This window comes from Ursus americanus, chromosome 14, assembly GCF_024610735.1.
Source record: "Ursus americanus isolate L20-20 chromosome 14, mUrsAme1.1.p, whole genome shotgun sequence".
Taxonomy (NCBI): Eukaryota; Metazoa; Chordata; class Mammalia; order Carnivora; family Ursidae; genus Ursus; species Ursus americanus.
This window is the reverse complement of record NC_142140.1, coordinates 30,861,352-30,887,914: the sequence shown is the minus strand read 5'-3', so window position 1 is coordinate 30,887,914 and position 26,563 is coordinate 30,861,352. Positions and strand designations below refer to the sequence as shown.

The 26,563-nt window shown below is 43.0% G+C and overlaps 1 long non-coding RNA gene across 4 annotated transcripts in view; it reads left to right on the top strand.

Annotated features, from left to right (window-relative positions):
* The window catches only part of LOC123798808 (uncharacterized), a 587,079-nt gene that overhangs the window by 327,868 nt on the left and 232,648 nt on the right, over positions 1-26,563 (top strand). For 2 of the 4 annotated variants that reach the window (XR_006781406.2, XR_006781407.2), the window contains exon 8: positions 10,243-10,373. The exons of 1 other annotated variant lie outside the window; for it this stretch is intronic. This is a non-coding gene — a long non-coding RNA (uncharacterized LOC123798808). Of the gene's footprint in view, positions 1-10,242; positions 10,865-26,563 lie in introns of all 4 variants that reach the window. One more of the 4 variants, XR_015726658.1, reaches the window with a different exon arrangement.

Sequence of the window (26,563 nt, the reverse complement as noted above, 5' to 3'; positions counted from 1 at the left end):
GATGAAGCAAAAGAGGAAGAGAAGCTATTTTTCTGGGCACTTTAGGTCTGCAGAACTCTGGCTACTTGAATCAGAAGCAGGCTCTTTGTTTTGTTTTTGTGTTAAATTGTCTATAATTTGGAAATGTATTTTGTACCCCCATATTTTGCACCTGCACCATGAGGAAGATCCTTGAGTGGCAGGAAAGATGGTTGAGAGCTGTGCACACTTGGGTCTCCCTGGTCACACTCAGCCAGGAAAGGGGAGCCCTGCAGCTTATACACTTGCCCAGGCAGGCTCTTCTTAGCTTTTCACCTCACCTCACTACATGTTTCCTCTTCCCACAAACCTAGGGTTTAAAACAACATAAATTTGTTGTCTTATTATCTTGAAGAGCAACACAGGTCTCACTAGACTGGGCTAAAATCCAGATGTTGGCAGGCTACATTCCTTTCTGGAAGCTCCAGGGGAGAATGTGTTTCCTCACCCTTTCCAGCTTCTGGAGGCCCCCTGTATCCCTCGGGTTTTGGCTTCCGCCTTCAAAAAGTCAGCAAATGTTGACTTGGTGGGGGGTATCTCTGGATTCTTCTTCTGTAGTCATATCTTCCTCTGACTCTTCTGCTTTCCTCTTGTACTTACAAGGACCCTCTGTTTACACTGGGCCCATGTGGGTAATGCAGGATAATAAGGTTAACTAAGTCACAACTTCAATTCCATCTACAACCTAACTGCCTTCGCCACATGGCCTAACATAGTCACAGGTTCTAAGGATTAGGGTGAAGACAGCTTTGGGGGGCATTATTCTGCCTGCTTGTGAGTAGGGGTCGAGCCTGAGCATGACACACTGGTTTTCTCTGAGCATAACACACCAGGGCACTTAGTCGTGAGTTTCCTTCCTCTTTCAGAACCGAGAGTGATTATTATCATGCAAAGAACAAAACAAGGCCACTGTTGAGGGGTCAGCATTACCATATCGCCTTCAGTAGAGCAAGGGAGTTTACTTCTTTCCTGTGGCCGTTCTCAGTTTCTGCTTGTGTCTCCAACCACGAATTATCCCCAGACGTGTTTAAGGAATTGTTCAAATCCTCTATCTAAATGTACACTAAATGTATCTCAATGTTCACTAAAGGGGAATGTGCAAAGCACATATGAAAGATTAAAAATGCTTACCAAGAACAATTAATAAAGCATACCTGTGCAAATGAAAAATTAGATTACTTGCTGTTATCTGTAATGGCCGCTGGATTATTTGCTGACTGCTGCAGGTGTCCAGAGCTACCTGCGTCCTATCGTGGTTTAGATTTAAGGTGGGGAGTTACAGGAAACTAGGAAGTAGGTGAATACGTCAATAGGTGTGAGCACCTACAGCGAGTCAGTGAAGTGGTTAATGGGAAGAGTTTAAAATCAAACTGTCTGGGTTCAAATTTTAGCTCTTCTGCTTGCTAACTGTGTGCCTTAAGCAAGTTTATTTACTTCTCTGTGTTTCATTTTTCTCCTCTATAAAACGAAGATAATAATAGTACCTATACCACAGGGTTGTTGTAAAAATGAAATTAATCCTTATAAAGTGCTCAGAACCATGTTTGACACAGTTGTAATCGTTCAGGGAATGTTAATCTTTACCAGTGTCGTTATCATTAACATCGTTACTATGTGACAGATACCAGAAGGCTCACTTGGGTTAGGTGCCCTGTCCTCCAGCGGCAGGAAAGAACCAACAGGTGACTAGGTAGGGAGGGAGTAGCTAAGAGGAAAGGGGAGGAGCATAAAAGAGGACTGAGGTTTAGGGAAGGTTTCTTAGACGCAGGTGCATTCTGGCTGAGACTGGAAGGATACAAAGAACTTAATCCAGTGGGTGTAGCTGAAGTGGAGGGTGGGGGTGAGGGGTGCAGGGAGTGGGCACGAGGTCTGGGGTTCTCAGCAGAAGGATGTATGGGAGTTCCTGCTGGGAGTACCAGGTTGCTACTGTTAGGAGCTCCTGTGGTGGTAGCTGCCACTTCTGTTTCTTCCTTCCTCATCTGGCTCCTCACCTTCTTTTCCCTCTTTTCTCTCTCTTCTCCCTTTAGAAAGCCTTGATTGCAACAGCACTCCCAGACAGCACAGGTTGGTGGCCTCTGGTTTAGATATAGTCCCAAGGGGTAAGTGTGTGTGTGGGTCAGGTGTGTCATCGTCCTGGTCTGGGGACTCTATGATCCCAGGTCTTTAATGGGGAAAGCCCCAGACTCATCTCCCTCTGCCTTGTTGTTTCTAGTAGAACAGCTCTGGACCATCAGTCCCACTGGCCATCCTGGTCTCTCTCCCATGCGTGCCACAGTCCTGGGACCGCTTGTCCTAGAACATTAATAAGAACCAACTTCCATGGGTCCCGGAAAGTCGAGCCTCAGCTTACAAGCGTGGGAGAATTCCAGGTGAACAACAAAGTGACTAGCCTTTCTCTGGGCTTCCTGGTGAAGACCAAACTCACTGCTTTCCCATTTCCGCGCCTGTTTTTATTGAGCTTTGGCTATTTACTTGAGTAGGAGCTGTCTGAGGCGCTAGAAGCAGATGAGCTGGAAGCTTGTCCCTACCACTTGCAGAGGCCGAACAAATCTTAGCAAGTCATGTAAACCCTCAGAGCCTCTCTCTTCATCTGCAAGGTGGGGATTATAATACCAGCTCACAGAGCTTTGGTGAGGGTCAGAGTGAATTTACAGCCCCCAGGCCAGGGCCCTCTCACCATCAGTGGCTGTGGAGTCGTGTCCTTAGGACCTGTGCATCCTCCTGGCCCTCCCCTCTTCCCCTCTAGGAGAGCCCTTGTAGCTGAGCGGTGTCTCCCTTTTCCTGCTTTCTGATTGGCTACCACCATCCCATCTTTACCTGGGACAGATTCGCTTACAATGTATTGTAAAACTGGAAAACAACCAAGCAGTGGGCTTGGAGAACAGAACAGGACTTTAAGCCAAAAATCTCCGTGACTTCGGTCAAACAGTTACACTGCTCCATCTCTTCCCTAAATTGGGATAGGAGCTGACTTGCAGGGTTTGTGTGAGGATTGAAGTGAGGTTATAGGAAAGCTCCTTGTAAACTGTATTGTTATTTCCATCAGCATTAATAACTACTGGCTGGTTTCCAGACATTGCTGAGGAAGGTTACTACATACGTTCACCCTGGAAGGCAGCTGGAATGTGAAGTAACTCTGTGCTAAATCGGCCTCCTCAGAGGCGCCAGACCTGAGCTGTCCGCGAGGTAGCCGCCAGGCACATGTCACTGTAGAAACTTTATTTATTTTTTATTTAAAATTTAAATTCAATTAACCAACATCCAGTTAATAGACTTAGTCACACTAGCCACTTTTCAATGGCTCATAGCCACGTATGGCTGGTGGCTGCTGTATTGACAGAGCAAACATAGAACAGTTACATTATCACAGAAAGTTCTACTGGACAGCACTGGACTAAAATAGGCATCCCCCCGCCATCTCTTTAAAGTGTTCCAGGAACCCGTAAAGTGGATTTTTTGGAGAGCCCACAGAACATCTGTTATAGTTAGATCATCCCAAATATGTCCTTCAGATTTACTATAAATAAAAAAGAGACAGAAATGAACATTGTTGCTATGAAAATAGTTATTAGAGTTACAGAGACTAGTGACCTAGGGTGATGTATATTAATTCTCACATACATGTGCTTTCTGGGTCACCCCTCAGGGATTTAACAGGGGAGATAGTGTCATAGATAAGTATTAGATTTAAGGCAGAGATTATCCAGAAACCAAGGTGTAACGTTTGGGGGGTAAAAAAGTGGAGTTAACCAGCATTCCAGAAGCAGACACGGGGTGGGGGGTGGGGAAGATGGTAATTGGCCTGCTCTTAGCGCACTTATCAAAAGATAACAAGAGATTTGCTGCAGCCTGTCTGCATAACTCCAGGACCCCAGGAGGAACTGGGCAATTATCATGTGTCACCGCAGAGCCTCCTGGAGGAGGAAAGGGCAGGCCTTGAGTCAGATACAATCATCATCATTACTTGCCCTGGTAACTGGGTCTGAAACATCCCCCTGGTGAGCGTGCTTCCCTCTGGGGCTGGAATCTCCTCCTGCAGCACGGTGAGGATGAGGTCTGGGGAGAAATCACCACGGTCCCGTGCAGTTTCCCACCAGAAACCTTCCCAGAGGCATAGCGATGAGCCCAACTTAATTTTGTTTTTTAAAAAAATGTATTGTTATTATTTTATTGTCCCTTGCTTGTACTTGCGGTATAGATGGTAATGAAGAAAATGGGAGCAGGCAGTCTTGTGTAAGGTGGGGATAGTCATTTGTGCCTCCTAACATTGTTACAAAGATTAATTGAGGGACATGTGATAAGCTCTACTGCTGAGTATGGCACGTGCTGAACAGGAAAATATTTGCTTAAGTACTACTACTAGTACTTATTAGTAGTAAATATTAATATTTCTTAGCAATATTTGTAAGTATTAATATTTCTTAGCAATATTTGTAAGTATTAGTAATGCTATGAAATATCAATTAAAATATTATTAGTATATTTTTAAATGCATTCCACAGATAATTATTGAACATTCATTTGGTGTCAGACTCTGTTCTAAGCCCTGGGGCAGCAGAGATGAATGACACAGTGGCCTTGATCTCAGGGAAATTACACTTGAGAGAAGGGAGACTGTCCAGTGAGATAGTTACAGATAGTGACACATGTTAGTAAGAGGGACTAACAGGGAGAGGGGGACATCACAACCTATTTCCTTAGGGTGGCGTGCAAAGGCCTTTCTGAGGAGGGGACATTTGTCCTGACGCCTTGATGATGAATGCTCTCAGGTGATATCAATTAGAATGCTTTGGACAATAGGGGTGCCTGGGTGGCTCAGTCGGTTAAGTGTCTGACTCTTGGTTTTGGCTCAAGTCATGATGTCAGGGTAGTGGGATGAATCCCCACATTCAGCTCGATGCGGAGTCTGCTTGAGGTTCTCTCTCTGTCTCTCTCTCCCTCTGCCTCTCCCCTCTCTCTCTCTCAAATAAATACATAAACCTTTTTTTTTAAAAAAAGAATGCTATAGATGACAAAGAGAAGACAGCTCTGATTTGAATAGTTCAAATAAGAAGAACATTTACTGTCTCGTATCACAAGAAATCCCGAGATAGGAAGGGGTTGGCTTACCCACAGCCCAAGGCCTAGCTTCTTCCTTCCTCAGGACGTCCTCTGGGTCCTCAGCATGGCTCCCCTCGTGGCTGCCACTGTTCTCAGCACCACATCAGAGGCACCCAGAGGAAGACAGCATTCCCAGAAGTACATCCAGTGTGCTTCCTCTCACATCTCCATGATCAGAACCCGGCCAAATGCTCACCTTTCAAACCACTCACCAGCGAGGGGATAGAATCGCCTTCGTTGGTATACTTTTCCTGTAAAGCCATATGAAATGCTTTTGACTTGTGAGTTAGGAGGCAAAACTGAGGGTATTGTGTAGGTGGTTCTATAACAAGAGAGAAAATAAATTTCCACAAAATTTTTATGGATTGATGAAATTCAAAATAGAATAATAATTAAATACAATTTTTTAGATTCAGGTCTACTAATGAGAAGAATAGGCTTTTTTGAGAGGATAACATTTTGCTTAATTGAGGAGCAAAAAAGATTGCAAGTGCTCCTCTGTTAATGCTAATCTCTGATGGGATTTTACATATTTCATCTGTGCAAATGTCTTCACACACACAGCTGATACACGTGACCTCAAAATGCTTTCAAGTTGTTGCCGTGTTATGTGTCACTACCCAATTTTGCTGTTGTGTGAAAGCAGCCACAGACAAAAAATAAATGAATGGATGCAGCTGTGTTCTAATAAAACTTTACTTATGGCCACTGAGATTTGCAGTTCATGTAATTTTCATGTGTAAGAAAGTATTCTTTGTTTTTTGTTTTTCTTTTCAATTATTTAAATGTAAAAACCATTCTTAGCTTGTAGGCTGTACAAAAACAGGCAGTATGCCAAATTTGGCCCATCGGCTCTGGTTTTCTGATTCCTACTCTAGAATAATGAGGATTTTCTCTGAGTCATGAGGGGAAGGGACTCTGTCTGCAGGGATCAGGGGGAAACAACACTTGGGTAGGGATCTAACAATGTCTACTTCAAGGGGGAAATTTCAGGGCTAAGGAAACAAGTCCTGCAGCAGTGATAAGCCTGGCATCGATATCCCTCAGCCAGGAGCAGAGAGGAGAAGGAGAAGAGGTGCCCCAGTTGAGGGTGGGGAGGGGGAGACAACTTCCAGAATAGTGATGTGAGGAGCCCCACAGAGCCTCTCCCTAGCAAAACAACCATAAGTGGAGAAAATTATTTTAAAAAACAAAATCCAACCATTTAAACTCTCTGAAAATTGTCCTAAGGGCACATAACAAATGAAAAAAATATTTATTCAAGAATATTTGTTAAATCTTGGTAAGAACAGTGAGAATCTGTGGCCCTTGAGTCAGAACCCATTTTCTCCTGGCCCTCCCCCCCAACTCCATGCTACAGAGGCCAAATTACAGATGAGCATTACCAAAATGTTGGGGCTCCCTTCCTCCACTCAGCCCCTACTCATAAGGTAGAGGCATTACTCCAGGTGCAGCAGGCTGATAATACTGGGGCCCGATTACCTCCACCCAGCTTGCTCACAGTGGGACTGGGAGAGGCACACTGTCCACACTAGGTGAGACAGGCCAAGGAGGTCAGAGACTGCTGTCCCAGTCCAGCACCCGCTCATAAAGCCGGGGTGTCACTCTGAGAGAAGCAGACCACTGTGTCTGACCCTAGCTCTGGGGAAGAGACTCAGAGATTTTGTCCATGAGAGAGAGAGGCAGTCCTAAAAAGGGTGCTCCAATGTGGCTTTAAGCAAAAGGGCAGGTAGTAACTAATGTGGAGAAACCAGAACCCTCATACCACTGCTGGGAATGTAAAATGTCACACCCACCTTGGGAAACAGTCCTTATTACTTTCTTGATGGCATCCTTTGAGCACAAAACTTTTAATTTTGATGAAATCCAAGTTATTTATATATTTACATTTTGGAAGTCCTAGAGGGAAAGAGAAAAAAGGAGTAGGAAGAGTGTATGAAGAAATAATAGCTGAAGATTTCCACGAATTGAAAAAGTTAAGCACTGAATTACCATATGACCCAGCAGTGCCACTCCTAGATACACACCCAAGAGAATAGTCACACAAAAGCTTATCCACAAATGTTCACAGCAGCATAATTCATAATACCAAGAAGTACAACAACCCAATGCCATCAAGGGATGAACAGATAAACAAAACATGGTGTATCCCTACAATGGAATATTATTCAGCCATAAAAAGGAATGGAGTATTGATACACACTGCAACATTGATGAACCTTGAAAACCATATGCCAAATGAAAGAAACCAGTCACAGAAGACAACACACTGTCCATTTATATGAATTATGCACAGTAGGCAAATCTGCAGAGACCGAAAGTAGATTTGATGTTGTGAGGCTATGAGGGCAGGAGAAAGGCCGAGTGACTGCTAATAAGAACGGGGTTAGTTTTTAGCATGATGGAAAGGTTCTAAAATTGATTGTGGTGATGGTTGCATAATTCTGTGAACATATTAGAAACCAGTGAACTGTATACTTTAAATGGATAAATGGGATAATATATGGCTTACAGCTCAATAAGGCTGTTATAAACATTAGAAAAGGAGAGACTAGAGAGGAGGGCAGAGAAGGCCAGCCAGATGGGCAGGGTCTTGCAGGCCTCACAGAGAGTAGAGCTTTACTCCAGGCCAACAGGAAAACATTGGAGGTTTCAGAGCAGGCAATCAGATGTGACCTGATTTATATTTTAAAAATACTGCTTAAGACTCCTTGCTCATAGTAAGAGCATTACCAGTGTTACTACTCTCTTGACTCTGCAATTTGAGTGGAATGAATTCATTAAATGCCTGTTCTGTAGCTTCCAGGACACAAGTGCCCATTAGGTGCTCCCCAGCTGTAAGTCCAGGCCCCAGTAAGGCTATGAGAAGATCCTGTAGTATCGGCCACAGTCTCATCCTGCTTGCTGTGATGGTGGGCTCAGAATGGCTGCACCATTGGCTCATCCTTACTGCCGTTTTAGGAGCAATGCACAGAAAACCACACAGTAGGGGTGTCCATCCAGGACCCCAGCCATCCTGATCTCTGCTGTGTGCCTCTTTGACCCTGATTATGGAAGAGAAAGCCTTATGCCCCCTCTGAGCCGTTCCCCAAGTCAGTTTACTCCACAGTAGAAGACTGTTTCCTCTGATAATCCCCCATGACTAGGTCCTCAAAGACTCCTGAGTCCTCAATAATGAATGTTAATAATGTATAATAATGAATATAATAATGAATGTTCTCAAAGTGAGTAAATACTCTAAAGAAAAATTTCCTCTGTGTGTGTGTGTGTGTGTGTGTGTGTGTGTGTGTGTGTGTGAAAACAGAGTCTCAAACAGCTTTTCTATGTGGGGTCTGGCAGGTGCAAGCAAGAGAAGGAAGCAAACATCTCATTTTGCAGTTAACCTGTCTCATTACATCATCTGTTGGCAACCTTGGATGACATTAGTTCTGGGAACTGGCCATATGTTTTTGGAAAGATAAGGACTCTACCTCCAGATATATTGATGGCAATGAGATCATGACATGAGAAGCTGGGGTTGTAACAGTAAAACCTAGCATCAAAAATTTAGACCAGAGGTCAGAGACTCAAATGCCTTCAGGTCCAGAATGGTAACATAACAGCGTGTGGCTACTTGCTATTCAGACAGCAGTGAACTGTGGTTACCTGAGAGATTGTGGCTCAAATATATTCAAATAAAAAAAAAAATAGCTGATATGTTAATTAAACCTAACCCAACTGGTAGACCCATTAGCCTCCGATTTGTAAGCCATGAGATGGGCTTGCTGAACCACTTTAATTTTTTTTAAGATTTTATTAGAGAGAGAGCACAAACAGGGGGAGTGGCAGGCAGAGGGAGAAGCAGGCTCCCCGCAGAACAAGGAGCCCAATGCGGGACTCTATCCTAGGACCCCGGGATCATGACCTGAGCCAAAGGCAGATGCTTAACCGACTGAGCCACCCAGGAGTCCCAAATCACTTTTTATCTTGGAACAAGTTTACAGAATGATAAAGCCCCCAGGTTTACTCTCCTATTCAGAATAAACCTGGGTAGTTTCCTCGGACAGGGTTCTCTGAATAGCTGCCAAACTCGTTATTACTTCTGTATTATAAGTAAGAAACTCTCTTTATGGGAGGGTCTCTAATAGTGACAGGTGAGGAGGATGGGGATGATCTGCATGTTTTCCATGCCCCAGGCACTGGGCTAAGAGCTTCATAGTACTTACTCTGCTTACCTTATTTACTTTTAAAAATCCTCATGAAATAGACACCACTAGAGCCTTAAACTGAACTGAGGAGGTAACTGAAGGTCAGAAAAGTTAAGTAACTTATCGAAAATCACACAGCTTTATAGCTTTCAAAACATTCCAGAGAAAATCATTATTTAACGAACACCCAGTTCTTTAGTGTTGCCTTCTTTTGTGGGTTTCAGAATGTGTTCCAAGCATTTACATGAATTTCAATTCCAATTTTCCAATCATGCCCATGAATATAAACATTTATTGAAATATGCTTTAAAGAACAATAAATTCACAAGTATCTAGTAAAAGACAATAAAGTAAGGGGCAGAATAACGGATCTATCAGTAGAACTAAACTTGAACTTTTCAGACATTGGTCTAAAATGAGGGTCAACAAACTGTGGCCCATAAGCCAATCCAGACTGCCACCTGCTTTTATAAATAAAGTTTTATGGGAACACAGCTGCACGCATTCAGTGTGTGTCATCTGTGCTCTCTGCACATGGGAGAGGGTGTGACAAAGATGTGCAAAACAACAGTATTTACTATCTGGCCCTTTATAGAAAAAGTTTGCTGACCTTGGTCTAAAAAAACCCAACGCCTTATACATAACACATTTCTAATTTCCCCAATTCCATAATCTCTCTTGCTGTGTTTTCCCACGTTTTGGCAATGAAGCAAAAACCACTAAAGCAAAAAAGTGCCTTGGTAAATTGCCTGTTTTACCTCCTGACCTGGGTAAAGTCTCCTTTTCACTGGGAGGGGGAAACCAGTATTAGAGGGGCCAAGCCACTTGCCTAGGTCACAGAGCAGGTTGGGGCAACACTGAATAACAACAATATTGGGAATAACAAAACAAAACAAAGCGCTCTCCTGAGTGCTTAACACTGCTCTGTGCTCAACAGGCGGCGTCTCCCAGAGTCCTCGCAGCTGCCTTCTGGGGTGATTACCATAGTTGCCCCATCTGATAGACGAAGAAAGCAGGGCCTAGACCGGGAAATTTCCCAAGACCACACAACCTTCTGTGACTCCAAAGGTAAGGGGTTTCCTCCACAGCATGATATCAAAGCATCTTGAGTGAGTGCTCTGCCTTAAGGCTATTCTCAGGGACTTGCTGGAGCTAGAAAAGCAGGTGTGGCTACAGTGAAGCACTGAGTCTCCTGGGGTGTTTACACAGCATCTGGACCAAGATCCACCTGCTAGGGCTGGAGACCGACAGAGCACTTGCACGTCAGATGCTCCAGCCTGCTGGGTGGGGGGTGGCCGGCAGAGCTTCCCCAGTCCCTCTGCTCCCAGATCATTGAAGGCCAGGTGAACTCAATTTCCAACAGCAGAACAGGAGAACCAGATTTGGAATTGGAACGTGGACCCCCAGCTGGTTCTTGTATAAACAAATGCTTGAGAACTACTGGATAGATGATAAAAGGACGTTTCACCCAGAGAAAGCCAGGTAGATGCAAATGGGTCTTCCTGGCTGGCGAGAGGCAGAGTCCTGCAACTACGCTGTCCTTTTAAGAAGGTAAAGTGGTAAGTAGCCATGGCTTTGCTTTCAAAGCCCAGAAGGGGGGTGTTGAGAAGGAGGTGGGGAAGGAAAGGGAGAAGATGGTCTGCTTTCATCTCCTCTTGCATTCTCGGCATTGGCCTCTGGTATGCGCAACGCTTTGTGTGGCAGACTGAATAATGCGCTTCCCCCACCCCAACCCCAAGAGGTCTATGTCCTCAGGAGCTAGGGATATGTTTCCTTACACGCAAAAGGGATTTTGTAGATTCAGGTTACAGATCTGGGGGTGGAGGGATTACCCTGGATTATCTGGGTAGATAGATCACCCATTAATCTAATCACATAAACCTGAACAGCAGAAAACCTTTCCTGGCTAAATTTTGAGATGCCACAAAGCAAGGGGAGGTGGGAAGGATTTGAAACCCACTGTTGCCAGCTTCATGAAGTAGGAAGCAACCACAAGCTAAGGAAACGCAGGAACAACTGGAAACAGCCTTAGCTGCCAGCCCAGGAGGAAACCAGGACTTTGGTTCTCAAAGTACAGGGAGCTAAACTCGGCAAACAACCTGAAGGAGGAAGGAAACAGATTATTCCCCGGAGCCTCCAGAAAGGAGCACAGAAAGCCTTGGTGACACCTTGATTTTGGCTAAGACCGGCATTGCTTCCGACCTGTAGAACTGCAAGCTAATAAACCTGCCTTGTTTTTTAGCAACTAAGTCTGTGGCCACTTGTTAGGGCAGCAGTAGAAAATGAATCTACGTTACGAACTAAACTATGCTGGTTGTAGCTAGCAAGGGGTCCAGGTTGGAGGAGTTAAGGGGGAATGAAGGTGGAAAGGAAGCTTCATTCTGAACACCTTCTGAAGATGAATATTTGTGTCTGTATTACCTAATCTTGCGACAGACACCTTAAGTCTTGAGACCTCGCTGTTACAATATTTCCCTGCTACCTGACCCCTGAAATGGGAAGCAGGAAGAAAACTGGGAGAGGGTGCTGCACGGAGAGTTTTCCTTGGTTTATTCTCAAAATGTTTGTGAAAGAGCAGGATCCCTCCCTGACTATAGAGCATCAGCATCCGGACCCCGAGCTTCCCACTTGTGGTTGGCATCGAATTTTTCAGGTACAGTCGTGCCAGACTGGGACCAGGCAGTGAACTGGTTTCGCCCTTGGGTACAATGCAAGTACTTGTATCTCCCACGGTCCCCCATAAGCCACTCGCTGTCTGAGTGCACCGTCTGCTCCACCACCTAGCCCAGAAATTCTGCCGCAATGCCAGAGGGAGCGGTGGCCACAGGTGACTTACTTTGTGCTTTTAGATTCTTCCCCTCTGCGGTCCTTTTGAACTATCTTTAGAATCATTGCCTTTGTTTCTTCACCCTGTGCTTATCATGCAGTGTTCTTTTTCCAAGAAGGGAAATAAATGCATTGTTTAATTTATGAGGATATAATACTGTAATAGTATATTCCTCTGCCTGAAATGTATTCTTAAGTATTACCTTGGTCTGTACTTTAATTGAATTGGATAGAGACGGCACAGTGCCGTTGTTAAGGTTAACGGCCCAATGATTTACAAGACAAGGCACATTTACTGGCAAATAGATTTTAGTAATTGTTCTGCTCCACGGTGAGAATAACAGCTTGTGCATTGATTCGTCATGTTCTGGAATTGGGGCTCACCTAGAGGAGACGGCGCTCAGGGTCCTGGAAACACAGACGAGGCTGCCTAGGAGGGAGGAGATGAGCAGGCCCACAAACTCTTCCTGCTCAGGGTACTTTGGCTCAGGGAAGGCCTCAGTTGCCCTCAGGTGGAAGGGATGATGTTTTCAAGGTGAAGATGGCTTAAGGATGCTACAGGTGCCAGAATTTAAACACCTACAACTAATAAGAGTTTGGGTTTTTTTTCCCCCCCTAATGCTAGGAAGATGAGCTATACCTGATAGTCTAGACCTTTCCATTGGGAATCAATTTGGCATTTCTAAGGGGAAGGGATAAATTAAATGGGGGGAAAATATCTACTTGGGTGGTTTGACCTCTCAGGAAAATCTTACAACTGTGTTTAGGACCAAGATGGGAGTCCAGTTTTCAGGTTGACTGCATCTGCTGTTTGACACCCTTGCCTCAGTAAGGTTGAGATCCACAGAATTGTTTGTAAAACCTGGCTACTCTGAACGTGTCTTAATAAGTCTGACTCTTATTTTCCTCTCCATCTCCAAGAATATTGACAAAAGGTTACAAGTCCTATCTTAGGAAAGTCTCCAAATACCTTGTGTTAACTGTGACAGAAACTCAAATGAGGGAATCAAAGCAGTATTGGACAGTCGGACGGATGGACTGACGGACGGACGGATGGAGGGGAGACCTGACAAGAGCAGAAACACTGGCTCCTCAATGTCACACGTGGGCCACGGGCTCTGAGCCTCCATGGCCACCAAGTGCAGGCCCTCCCCCGCTTTTGGTCTGTTCTGAGAAAGTGACTGAGAAGAGTCAGAACACAAGGACAGTAGTTCTCCTCTCGTGTTCTCAAGGATGTTACTTACATCGTATACAAAGTATGTCATCTGGAGTTGACCTAGGACGGGCTATGAGAAAGAGGAGCCTAGTGGTAGAGAAAAACCAACAGAATGTTGTCCCACTTGAGAGATGATACTAAACAGTAAAAGAAGGACAGTGCTTTTGGATGAATGTAAAATCACGTGTACACACAGTCACCTTTTTCTATTTCATTCTTAAAAATCCTTGAAATGGTGAAATAGCATACTTGACAATCAGCATTTACAGTGTATACTTAAAGTTAGAGGACACTAAGCACTCCTGGACTCACCACCCAGTTTCAGAAAACACAGTTGCCACTTTGTGTTCCCCGTGGCCCCCTCCCCAGTCATGTCGCCTCCCTCCCTCATGCAGAGGGCGCCCTCTGAATTTGGTGCCATTGCTTCCTCTCTACGTGTCTCTATAATCATTTAGCTGTATGTAGCTTCAGTACAGTCTTTAACTTTCCATATAGCCTTCACAGTATAAATCACAACTGGCTTAACCACTCTAAAGTTGATGAAGCCTGGGCCATTCCCAGTGCGTGCTATCAACGTGGCTGTGACTGTCTGCACATGACACTTGCAAGAATGTCTAAGGCAGGCAGGTGTCTAAGAGTGATCGCTGGGGTGTGTACGTGTTCACCTTCAGTGCCTCGTGCCAACTGTATTCTACGGTGGTCGTACCGACTAATATTTCACCCACTGTGAGTGAGCGTTGTGCTGCTCCTACCCCTGCCGACCTTAGATGTTGTCCGTCCTTACGTTTTGATAATCTGATGGTGTTAAGGATATTCTATTGCAGTTTTAGTTTGTAATTGGTTTGGATTATTTGTAAGGCTGAGCAGCTTATGTTGGCTATTTGTTTCTTCTGTGGAAAAGAAACCTCTTCATGAGCTCTTTCATTTTTCTGTTGAGTTTTGTTCTTTTTTTAAGTTATGTCATAGGAGCTCTTTATATATTCTAGATCAGTGCTGCCTGATAGAAATGTAATGTAAGTCACTTTTGTAATTTGAAATTTCCTAATAGTCGATTAAAAATAGAAACTAGAATTGGTTATAATTTTATTTAACTTGATTTATAATTCTCCAAAAATATCTAAAATAAAAAACAAAATTACTAATGAACCCTTTGAAATTTGCAGGGCATTTTATACTTACGGTAAATATCAATTCATGCCAGCCACATTTCAGTTGCTCAGGAACCACATGTCTCAGGGCTATTGAGAGCAATGCATGTCTAAATGCTGGTCCCTTGTCAGTTCTGTTTTCTTCCAACCTGTAGCTATGTTTTCACTTTTTCGTGGTTTCTTTTTTATGAAAAGAAGTTTTTCACTTTAACATGGTCACATTTGATCAGTCTTGCTGCTTTTTTAAAAATTCCGGTATAGTTAACATACGGTGTTGCATTAGTTTTAGGGGTATGATACAGTGATTCAACAATTCTATACGTTGCTCTGTGTTCATCGTAAGTGTGCTCTTAATCCCCTTCATCTTACTGCTTTTTTGCATTTTGTTTAAGAAATCCTTCTCTAGACTAAGGCAATTAAAAAAAATTTTTGTCCAGAAGTTTTAAAGTTTTGTCCTTCACATGTAATGTCTTCATGTGTATGGAATCAATTTTCGTGTTTTTTTTTTTTTTTTTTTTTTTTTTTTTTTTTTTTTTAGCAGTTTCCATTTCACTTTTCCATGTAGTCAACCATAGGCCTTTCCTGGGGGGGCCTCTTCGTCCCACTGCTCTGTGAGCCAGCCTGCCAACTTCCTGTCAGGGAACCAGTCAGGTTTGGGACCCGCTTTTCTCTTACATTTGTCTATTTGTTTACCTCTTTTCAAATACCGCACGTTCATTTTAATAGCTTTACAATAAGCCTTATTGTCTGATAGGGCAAGTCCCTTGGCTTGCTTCTCTCTTAGAAGTTTCTCGGTATATTTGGCCGTTGGCTTTCAGATATTCAGTATTAAAATGAGTTTGTTATGATCCGTGAAAATCCTTTGACCCATCTATTCACATAGACGAGCTGTGTGAACTTGGATGCATCACTTTGCCTCTCTGACCTGTCTTTCCATCTGTAAAATGAAAGCAGCATGGTTTCCTTTTTACAGGATTATTTTGAGGATTCAATAAAATAGTGCAAGCAAGGTTCCTAACACAGTGCCTGACACATGGGAAATTTTCAATAAGTAAATGCATTGTTTTAATATTGTTAGAGTTGAGATGTGGCCACACCATCGTGGGGAATGCAGGGATCCTGACAAGAAAGCTGGTTTTTTAACTGTGCGGGGCACACGAGCTACAGACTTACCACCACCTTGGTCCTCTCCTCACATTTTAATGAGGACTTTTGTGCTTAATACTAATAATGTATGTATTCAGCCCTTCACACTTCTTAAAGTGTTTGTGCTCGGTTATATTTGGATTGTTCAGGAAACTTGAGAGCAAGTAAGGGTGCACATAGTTGGAAATAAGAGATTGGAGCTTCAAATAAGCCTTGGAAGCTCTGTCAGGGCACTGGGGTGAGAGGTAATGAGGACCAGAATCTTCTACTCCACCACCTACACGCCAGCTATCAACCAAGATGATAACCTGTGGAGGTGGAGGTGAGGGTAGGATTGCCAGAGAAAATATAGGACATTCAGCTACATTTGAATCTCAGATAAACGATGAATAACCTTTTTTTTTTTTTGGTATAAATATGTCCTAAATATTGTAGGAGTCCTACTCATATTAAAATTTATTCACTTATCTGAAATTCAAATTTAACTGGGCATCTTAGGTATTTTTTTATTTGCTAAATCTGGCAGTGCTAGGTGGGGGACATTGCTATTACTTCTTCACATTAGAATTGTGCTCTAATGATCGAGTGCATAAATTGTCCTTAGATGGCTTGTAATCTAATGACCCTTCGTATGGCAAATGTGGAAATTGATATCTGGAGGCTCAGCGTTGGTTAACTGCAGAAATTGGATGACTCTAGATTTTGTGTTCTTTCTAATGCTGCTAAATGTGCAAAAATATTTTTCGTTATCCTCATCATCCTGGAGTGATAGAGACCTCTACCCCATGGACCATATACCTTTGGTCATGTTTAGGTTCTGTGACAGATTCTGGGCCCCCAGGTCAGTATCTGGTTACCCAGTGAGTTAACACAGGTGTGAAATGCTTGGGATTCTAGAAAGTTTCTGGCCTGGAGTTGAAGGCCATAAAGGTGAATGGCCCGCCTTTGAGGACTTCTGTTGAAATGATTGCTTTGTCAAAGCCTTCAGTTACTATAATGATAGGGACGAGAGAAGCAGACAAAAGCACAGAAATCTTTAGATTAAAAAAAAATGAAGAAGAAATGATGAAGGGGAAGGAAAAATGAAGAGATGAGGAAAGCTACTGGCATCTGGAGGGGCTAAAGGACATCATGGCAGAGAAGTGGGGCTCCGCTGGGAGAGTCAAGTGGTATAACAAGACTTAATATCAGAATATTTTTTTCTAAAATGAAGAGCCTTAGGCAGAGAAAGGGCTCCCACGGGCCTCTTTGATGAAGAGTCCCATTGCTGGAGTCGTTTAAAATCAGAACAGAACAAAGTAACAGAAAGTGAACTACAGGAAACACTCCCCTGAATATCTTTTGGGACAGACTTGATAATCTGATAGGTCTCTTCCTCTTCTCAGTGCCCATGAATCACTGGTTCATGTGAAAACATAATGGTTAAATGCTCTCAGGGTACCAGAAATTGAAAATTTAATTGAAAGTAATTTTCATACAAGTGAAGCATGGTTTAGAAATTCAGTGTGTGTGTGTGTGTGTGTGTGTGTGTGTGTGTGTGTGTTAATCCAGGATAGTGTGAGCAGCTAGTCTCAAAATCCTTACCAGACCAAAGCTTTGTTTCCACCTTGCTGAGCCGTTCCTATTCCTCACCTCTAGTTTCAAATTATTTTTATGTGACACTTGGATGATGATGCCTATTTGACTTCCTTTTTCTAACTAAATAGTCTTCAGGAAATAGATCGCCGGGCTTAGTTCAAAGCTCTAAATAAACATTCATAGTATCTATGTGCTATAAAGTGACCTCCTCTCTAATGCTGATCCAAGACATGAAAATTGCCCTCCTGGTGCTAGATGCCAAGCCTGGTTGACCTTCCCAATTTTTTGGCTGCAAATCTGAAAAACAAACCCAGCTGTTGTGGAGAAACACGAGGCGTAGGCACACGTTAGATGAGCGTTCGTGGTTTTCTTTGATAGCGGATGGCCTCATAGGAGATGAGCCATGGAAAAGCTCGGTTAGCAAGCTTTTGTAGTTGTCGCGTTATTTTCCTACCTCAGTTCTAATACTCCTGGTAATAGATTTTTTAAAGGCAACTCAGGGAGCAGCTACTAGCTTTTGCCTTGTATCCTGAATGCCTTCCATGCCACCAGTGAACAGATGGGGATTCTACCCTTTCTTCCCAGCCCTAACCCTGCAGCCCCCAGAGGCCTCCCCTAAGGGTCTCCTCGCTGTCTGTTGTGTGGCTGCAGCCATAGGAAGCTTCCCCAAGTAGCGCCTTGATCCTATCTCTCTCCAGCTCTGAAATTGTCAATATCCTCTTGCTTTCTGGGAGGCGTTTTCCCAAACACCAGTCTTTTACGCACCTCCATTATCTCTGCTGTTCCCCTTCCATCTGTGAGCTGTTGTTTACTTCGTATTTATCTTTAAATGGACTCATTTTTTTTTTCACTTAAATGTATTCTTAGAGGAAACTTTATCTCTAAGTAAATGGGAAACCAGTATCATCTATCATAAATAGAAGCTAACAATAAATACAATGAAAGCAAACAAAACCAAGTGGTATCTTCTAGCTAGATAGTACTGCCTGAGGCTGTAAGCCTGAGGCCTGCTCGCTCATGCGCACACGCACTCTCTGGCTGCTTACAGAGGTGAGTGATTATTCAGTTATCTTCCATTTGTCCCTCCAGATGCGTTTTCTTCCCCTCTCCTTGCTCTCTGTCCCAGGAGGCTGAGCCCTATGGACTAATCACAGACTTCTTTGCCTTTTGGCTTCCACTGGGGCTCAGCCTATGGGGGCCCAGCAGGGTATAGGAGGGAGGGAGGGTATGGATCCAGGGCTTTGTTCCCCATTTCCCCAGCCTAGTAGTGCTCTTGACCAAAGGTTACTGCTTGTGTTTTGTTTTTGTTTTTATAAAGATTGTATTTATTTTAGAAAGAGAGTGAATGTGAGGTGGGAGAACAGGGTGGGAGGGAGAAAGAATCTGAAGCAGACTCCATGCTGAGCTCAGAGCCCAACACCGGCTCCATCTCACAACCACAACATCATGACCTAAGCCGAAACCAAGAGTTGGATGCTTAACCAGAAACTTAACTGACCAAGCCACCCAGGTGCCCTGGTTATTGCTTATTTGAAGGTGCCTTGTTCTACATGGCTCTCCTCTCATGGCAAACTCTCCCACTTCTTGTCCCTTAGGCCTAACATGGGTGATAAGTGACTTTACTAGTCCGGGGTTACTGCACTGCCCTTATGCCCTATACCTGTGCTTTGTCAATAGTCTCTTTGTCAACCCCTCCTTGGATTCTCCTACTTGACGTGTCCTATCTGTATGGAGACCCTGACTAATACAGTGGTCAGAAACTAGACATTCTAGATCTGTATCAACTGAGACTTCCTCCTTGGGTTCATCAAAGATGGGAGGGGGATGGAATAATAAACTGTGTCCCACTCCCCATTGTGGCGCACACCAGTGACACATGTGTTCCCCCTTCTAGGACGTACCTTGGACATACATGGAATAAACTCCTATGTTCTCTGTGTGGGATTCAGGCTGGACTGGAGTCTTGTTCACCCTTCTCATCCTTTTGCTTCCATATATCCTTTGCTACAGACTAATGAACATCCTGCTGTTCTTTGTTCTTGCCCCATGATTCCTCACCTTTGGTCTGTATTGAGGCTGTTTGTTCTTTAGAAAGACCACCTCCTCCATCTCCACTGTGAATCTGGTCCCCATTCTGATGTTGCCTTCTCTACCAAGGCCTCACTGACCTGGTCTCTCCTCTAGTGCCAAGCGGCTCTCTTAATATTGTCTCCCCTTCCGCCAAACCCTGTATGTCCTTCCCTCCATGTGTATCATGGGGTGCAGAGGAGCAGAGAGTTGGCTCCGGGCTGACTTGAGACTCCTATGCCGGTGTGCTGGCCTCTTGGATCCACCTCTGACACCAAATGGCTCCTTCTCTTTGGAGTCGATCATGTTCTTATATTATGATCACGCCTTTTCTCCTGTACTGTATGTAAGTCTCCATTCGTTAACTTAAGAAACAGTGATAGAGCCTACAAATTTCCAGGCACGTGCTAGGTGGGGGACTTACAGTGATATGTAAAGCAATATGATCCTTGTCCCAGGGAGCTAAAGGCCTAAAGAAAACCGAAGAAACCTTTGAAGGAAGCCATTAACTTTGGTATTCCCATCAACAATTTTATACACAGACATACACAAGGAATGTGTAATAGCCACTGGTTTACCAATAAGACTGCCTTATGTTTTGAGGTCTCCCTTCTTTGGAGATGACTTATACACCTTCCTCAAAGGGTTGTTGTAAGGGGTCAACATACTACATACAAGGGCTCTTAATGTCTAGCACCAAATTAGTTTTCAGTGTATGTCAACAGTGGTAGTTGGAGGGGAGGAGCCATTACACAGTAAAGCCTGCACATGGGCTCTCTAAGAAAAGGCAAGATTCAGATTTGCTCGAGACCACCTGGGTTCAAACTCCTAGTACAAAGTATCAGTACCTAGTTCCAAGTGCCAGGGCTGTGATTACAAACAAATTTGGAGGGAAACACTCAATAGACCAGAGCAGGAGCTACAGAAGGAGCTGAAGGTGTGCAGAAAAAAACAAGCCGCCATAGGCAGAGCCCAAGTCAACCCAGAAAATTCATGAATGTTCCACTAAGATTCTTCCCATGCAATATTTTTTGGCTCACTCTAGAACTGAACGAGGAACAGAGGATTATATAGGTTGTCAACATATACTCACAGTATGGAGTATGTTTTGGGTATGTAACACCAGAAACCTGATTTAAGGATGGTCCTGGGTGCAGCCTATGTCTTAGAGACTCTTCTTCCCATCCTGAGAGAATTTAAGACCAATACACAAACATAAGGACTAATCTTTTTTTCTTGATCAGAACAATTTAACCTGTAACTTGGGAAAGATAGTGGAAATAACTCTACCTCCTCTAATTTGGATGTCCAAAAAGTGTTAGTTTGGGGGATGCCCTGGGTCTTTCATCTTGGAGAAGGATGTGCAGACTCCCTATCCTGGCTTTCAGAGAGAGTCTGGCTCCATGGAAGCCTGTGGGTAACTTTCATGCTGTCCCTGCTCAATAAGAATCACTGCTTTCTCTTTGAGTATCTATTCTGTATGACCAGCAGTGGGTAGATACTTTACATCTTATTAGCTTATTCTGAGAAAACCCTAAGAGGTGGGTTTACTTTTCCTGTTTAGCATGTGATGAGTCTGAGGTCCATTGAGATCAGATGTCTTGCCCAGAGGACATCCAGGTTGCTCTGATGCCCAAGCTAGCTCCCTTTTTACTCGCTCACACTGCCTCTCAAGATGTTGTGTTCAAGGTGTTTGGTTAGGCTCATCTGACATGGTCTACTAGCTTATCAGCTGGAATTCTGTTTATTGGCTATTCAGTACAATGACTGATGTTCTAAAGGTGACTCTAACCCCTTGCTCTGTCCTGACAAGGACAGAAATATGAGAGAGTCCTGACCGGTGAGCAGTCTGCATGTTAGAGTACAAGGAGGGGCTCTGAATCTCCTCCCACCACTCTTCTGTACCACAGTGCCATCTGGATTTGTCTGTTTGTTCCCTCATTTGTAACCACCTCTCCCACCAGACTAAACTCCACAAGGCAGGGGCCATAACTGTGGTGTTCATCCATCTATTCCTGGTGCCTAGCAACAAATATTTGTTGAATGAATGGATTTTTTCTGAAATGGTAATCTATATGTAACACACATGATTTAAGTCTCTTTGCCTGAATATCTCAGCAGATAGTTCTGTCCTTTTTGACACGTCTCCTCGTTTGTATAATTTATTCATAGGGTTCTTCTTAGCCTACTAATAAATTCCTATGGGACTTAGTCTTTTTATATGCTGTGGAATCCACCACCATAAAGTGTTCATAAGAAACGACTTTAGAAAATATTGTTTGGGGTTATGCTGATTATGAATTTCTGAATACTTATGTCTGGGCTTCTCTTTGTCTCCGAATATACAATGTGGGATATTGGCATCTCTTTGTATTAGGACATGCATAGAATCTGATTTTCAAAAAATGGTTGGGAGGTAACAGAAGAGGGAAAGCTATCAGAAATCTGCACTCTCTGAAACACACTTCACATACCCAGGAGGTAAATTCCTGGCATGGATTTTAACAAACACATACATAACATTTGCACATTGTCTGCTTATGTGTAAGATGATATGATCCATGAATAGGGCTCTGCATCTGTTGTAGGCAGGAAATTCTAGCCCCATGTCTTGCTACTGCCGTGAAACCTGAGGTGCTTTTGTTTTTATCCCCTAACAAAATTGAGGGATACCTACATGCAACTGAGAAGTCAGTTTATTGGTGAGCTTGCAGCCACCCTACTTGATGGCCTCCCTCTACCCACCAGAGCAGAGCAGATGCCGAACAGGAGAAGGGCCTCTAGAGGGTTTATATCTACCAGTTTCTGACTTCTGCCAACTGACTTTGCAAGTGTTCTCAAAAGTCCTTCATTGCCTCTGTGGATGTGAAGAAACCCTATACAGTTCAAGGGTTTGTGAAATCACGTGAAACAGGATTGAAAGCCATTCTGGCAAAGCAATTGCAGTTGGAATTAGCTATGTCACCAAGCCACATCCTGGCTTAAATGATATTTATATCCAACCGCACTCGACAAGTCCCAAAGCCGCCTGTCAAGAGACAAAATCTGACCATAGCATTGACTCTTAACCCCTCTCCTTTGTGTGGGGACAAAAAGGATTGCTTTTCCAAACCTCTGCGTTTGAGCCCAGAAGGAATACATTTCCCACAGGAAAATATCCCTAATATTGAAGTGGATGAAATCCTTGGGATTTCTGAATGTGGTGTACAAACATAGAGTTATGGATTAAGAGACAGAAAAAAGAGCGGTCCTTGCCTTCTTGTTCCTTGTTTTTTTTTTTCCCCTCTGGAAAAAGGAAACACAGGTATGTACACACCAATGAATAGCATTGCTAATGCTCCATGTTTTTAATCCTAAAACGGGAGAAAGAACACGGATTGCCCAGGACCAGTGAGGGGCTCCATGAGAAGATGAATGTAGGGCTCTTAGCACAATCCCCGGCAGGTAATACGCTCCTGCCAGGTAGCCAGTGCTGCACCTCCCAGGTATCAGGGAGGGTGTGAAAAGTATGTGTGTGTGCACACGTTAGGAGCATACACCGTAGAATCCAAAGGGTAGGATAGATGTCAGGAGACAGGACTTGGCACATCTGGATCATCCTCAGGTAGGCAATGGGTGCTGGAGTTCCAAACCAAAGTGCCTTTTCCATGATGGTTCATACATCACAGCACATGAGCTCCTATAATGCATTTGCTCTGAGGCCCCAAAGGTTCCATGTGGCCTCTTTAACTAGAGACTAAAAGTATAGTACTTGCATTTTAATGCCTCGATTTGCTGTTTGATGATTTTACTATTTGGCTTATATATTTTGTACTTCGTGGGGTGTTTTTGTTTTTGTTGGTTTGTTTTAGCTTTGTTTTGTTTTAACCAGGAGTGGGGTGGAGGTAGATCTAGAACTTTTGTATTTTAGTGACCTGAAACCAGAAATTGTTTTTGAGTAGCAAATAAAAAATACCTATTTCTTACTACTGCTCTGAAAATAACATTGATTTGCCTTCTTAGTAATGAACCACTACACTCTCTAAATTTGTCAGACTTTTCAACCGCATCCCCCTATTGGAAGACTGTATGGCTCGCTGGTGAGATACCAGCAGCTATTGTTTGGGCAGAATCACTGCCTTAATGATGCAAAAATCTTTGCCCCAGTCGCCTAATGCTGAAGAGTGTAAAAATTACTGCAGAGGGTCTGGGTCTGGGAGAGTAGCCAGAATAGCCTGCCAAGTACAAAATTGTTTGGAAGAATCAATGTTTAGCTAAAAAATTCATGCAAGGTTTTCATTTTGTTCCATTCTGTATCCATGTTTGTTCTAATATTTATAGTAAAATGTTTAAATTATTGCCCCACCCCCATTACACAAAAATTTTAAGTACGATTAAGTCCACAGTTTCACTGATTGCCAGATAGAAGAGATGGAAGAGCTTTATTTGAAACCGTAAGTCTTAAATTCTTAATCACCCCTTCACTCCATGTTCAAACTAAACTGTGCCTCTATCTAAGAATAGATAGGGAAGGAACTTAAGTGTAGTTTTGGGAAAAAGTCAGGAGCATGTCCCTGAAGTATTGATAAGTTATATCCTGTCCCATGACTGCTGTTGACATCCTGGGGGAGAGCCCTATGTTAGGTTAAAACATGAAAAAAACCCAGCCTTAGTTATGATTCACTTATTTAAAGACAGCCCCTGCCTCCAGGTCTCATTTAAGCTGTGACAATGAAAAATACAGATGTGTCTATACAGTAAAGGTTTGAATGACCTTTATCAGGCAACTTGCCTTGGATTGGATAAGCAGGGGATCTTCATTGTATTCAAAGGTGCTATTCCAACCCTCCTATGTGTAGGATGAAACAGCCTTAACACTGCCCAAGGTAACTTTATTCATTGAACAAATATATAGCCTACCATATGGTAGGTCCTAGGAATACCAGTAAACCAATAACATTAATAAACTGTATAATCAGGACCTCTAGTCTGATGGAGCTCACATTCTAGAGTAGGGGAAAAGATGATAAAGAAGTGAACACATGAAATAATTTCAAAAAGTGATTATGTGCAACAAAGAAAAATCCCAAGCATGTAACTGAGTTTGCCTACTTTTGATTGGGAGGTCAAAGACAATCTCTCTAAGGAGGTATCATTTAAACCAAGATCTTAATAAGAAGGAACTGTGCATGTGACTATACAGAAGAAGGGCTCTCCAGGCAAAGGGAACCACTAGTGCAAAGGCCCTGAGGTAGAACCAGTTTAGGTGTTGTCTTTAAGGAGCCCATGAAAGCCATGGATCGTTGGCTGGATCCTTGAAGATTGTGACACAAGATCAAGTGGGGGAAGTAGGCAGGGAGCAGATGATGGCAGATCTTATTGCCATGGCAACAAGTTTGGCTTTTGTCATGACAGCAATTGGGAACCACTGAAGGAGTCTGAGCAAGAGAGACATGATATGAAGGGTTTCAGAAGATCATACTGACAGTTGTATAATAGTAAGCTTTCAGGGCCGATTAGAAGACTCCTGCATTTGTCCAGGTGTGAGTAGTGGTGGCTTAGACTAAAGTGGCCACAGTGAGGAGGGAGAGAAGTGGCTGAGATAGAAATATGGACATGAAAGCAATCAGATGTCATGATGGATTCACAAGAGGAATCACATAATGCCTAGAGCAGTGCCATCCAGTAGAAATAGAGTATAGGCCACACCTATAACTAAGTTTCCTAGTTGCCACATTAAAAAAAAAAAAAAAAAAAGTAAGATCAGTTTAGATAACACTCTAGTTCTATTGGCTTAAATAAAATGTATTTCAATATGTAATCAATATAAAAGTATTACTGAGAATTTTATATGTAGATATTTTCAAACTAAGTCTTTGAAATCTGGTATGCATTTTACATTTCTCAGTTCAGACCAGCTCCATCTTCCAGTGCTCAGGTATACTGCTCCGTAGGCTTGGTTGGCTTATCTCGGGGCATGCCGGAACCTGGTGTGGCACTCTGACCAGGACTTTGTCTCTTCTGGCAGCAGTTTTCTTCTTCCTAATAGGGAGGAAGGCTGACTCATGAAAACTCCTTCTCTTCTATCAATCTCTACATAAACTGTGTGAATATTTAGTCCTTGGGACAGTGGCCATGACCCTACCCTTACAGGGGCTGGGCTTCCGCATCCAGAAGGGCATTTGGAAGATAAGGTCTTGGGGTCTCTCCTGTCTAGCCTTCTCTGGAGCCTCCAGGTTTGTGGGTCTCTTGCCACAGAGTCCGTAGTGGGCAAGAAATATCCATAGGAAAGAAAAAACCGGAAAGGACTTTAAACTGTGTGTTTGGACCAAGGGAAGGCAAATGACTCCACGGGATTTTTGTAAACAAAATGTTGGCATAAACTCAGCAAATTCACAAGAACACAAGAGAGCAGTATATACTCATATTGCGAGCAGCAATCTCATTTAACAATATGTCATATTTCATGTTAATTTTGTTAGTGTTAATTAACTTAATGTTAATTTTAATAGTCTTGCAGTTTTGTTCTTTTCGAATTTAAGTGTGTTGCTTTATATTTCTATTAGAGCTATTTTGCTTTTATATATATCTAAGTATATACGAAATGAGTAAGCAGATCTTAGGAGTGAAAATTTTTCTTTTAAAAGGAAGTCTTTAAATTCACCAACTTGAATGAACACTATTCAAAGTGGTAAACAGTTTCCAGATGCCCCTGAAAGCACCTGCCATTGTTTGACCCTGTGCCCATGTGCTATGCCTTCACAGTTATAACTAAATGCCAACTGTATGGCTAGAGCAATTAACTACAGGCCTCAGGGAGGCTTTAGTTCTTAATCTGGATACACTGATAGGTACTTTAGTAGTACTTTAGTACTATTTTGCCTTTGATGCCATGTTCACTTTTAATTCTTTAATATCTTCTCAAAAAATACTTTTAGCCCATAATTATAATACAAAGTAAAGGTACTGTCTTTTGGCTACCTCAAGGATTTTGGAAAAGTTCCTAGAACTCTAACCACCTTTTGAAAAGAGTTATTTCTATGGGAATGTATTTCTGAGTTTTAACTTAAAGATTTTTAAACTAAAACCTAAGATATTTTAAGTGAATAACTTCCAAAATACAAAAGAATTTGCAAAATCTTTAAATTTTGTGTGTGCTTTATATATCTTCTATAAGGATCCTCTACAGAAAAGAATGGCTTAAAATAATTTCAGCACCAAAGATGGTCCAGCTGTGGTCTCCATAACCTAAACTAGTGGTTCTCATCCTTGTGTGCATAAGGCACTCATGGAACTTG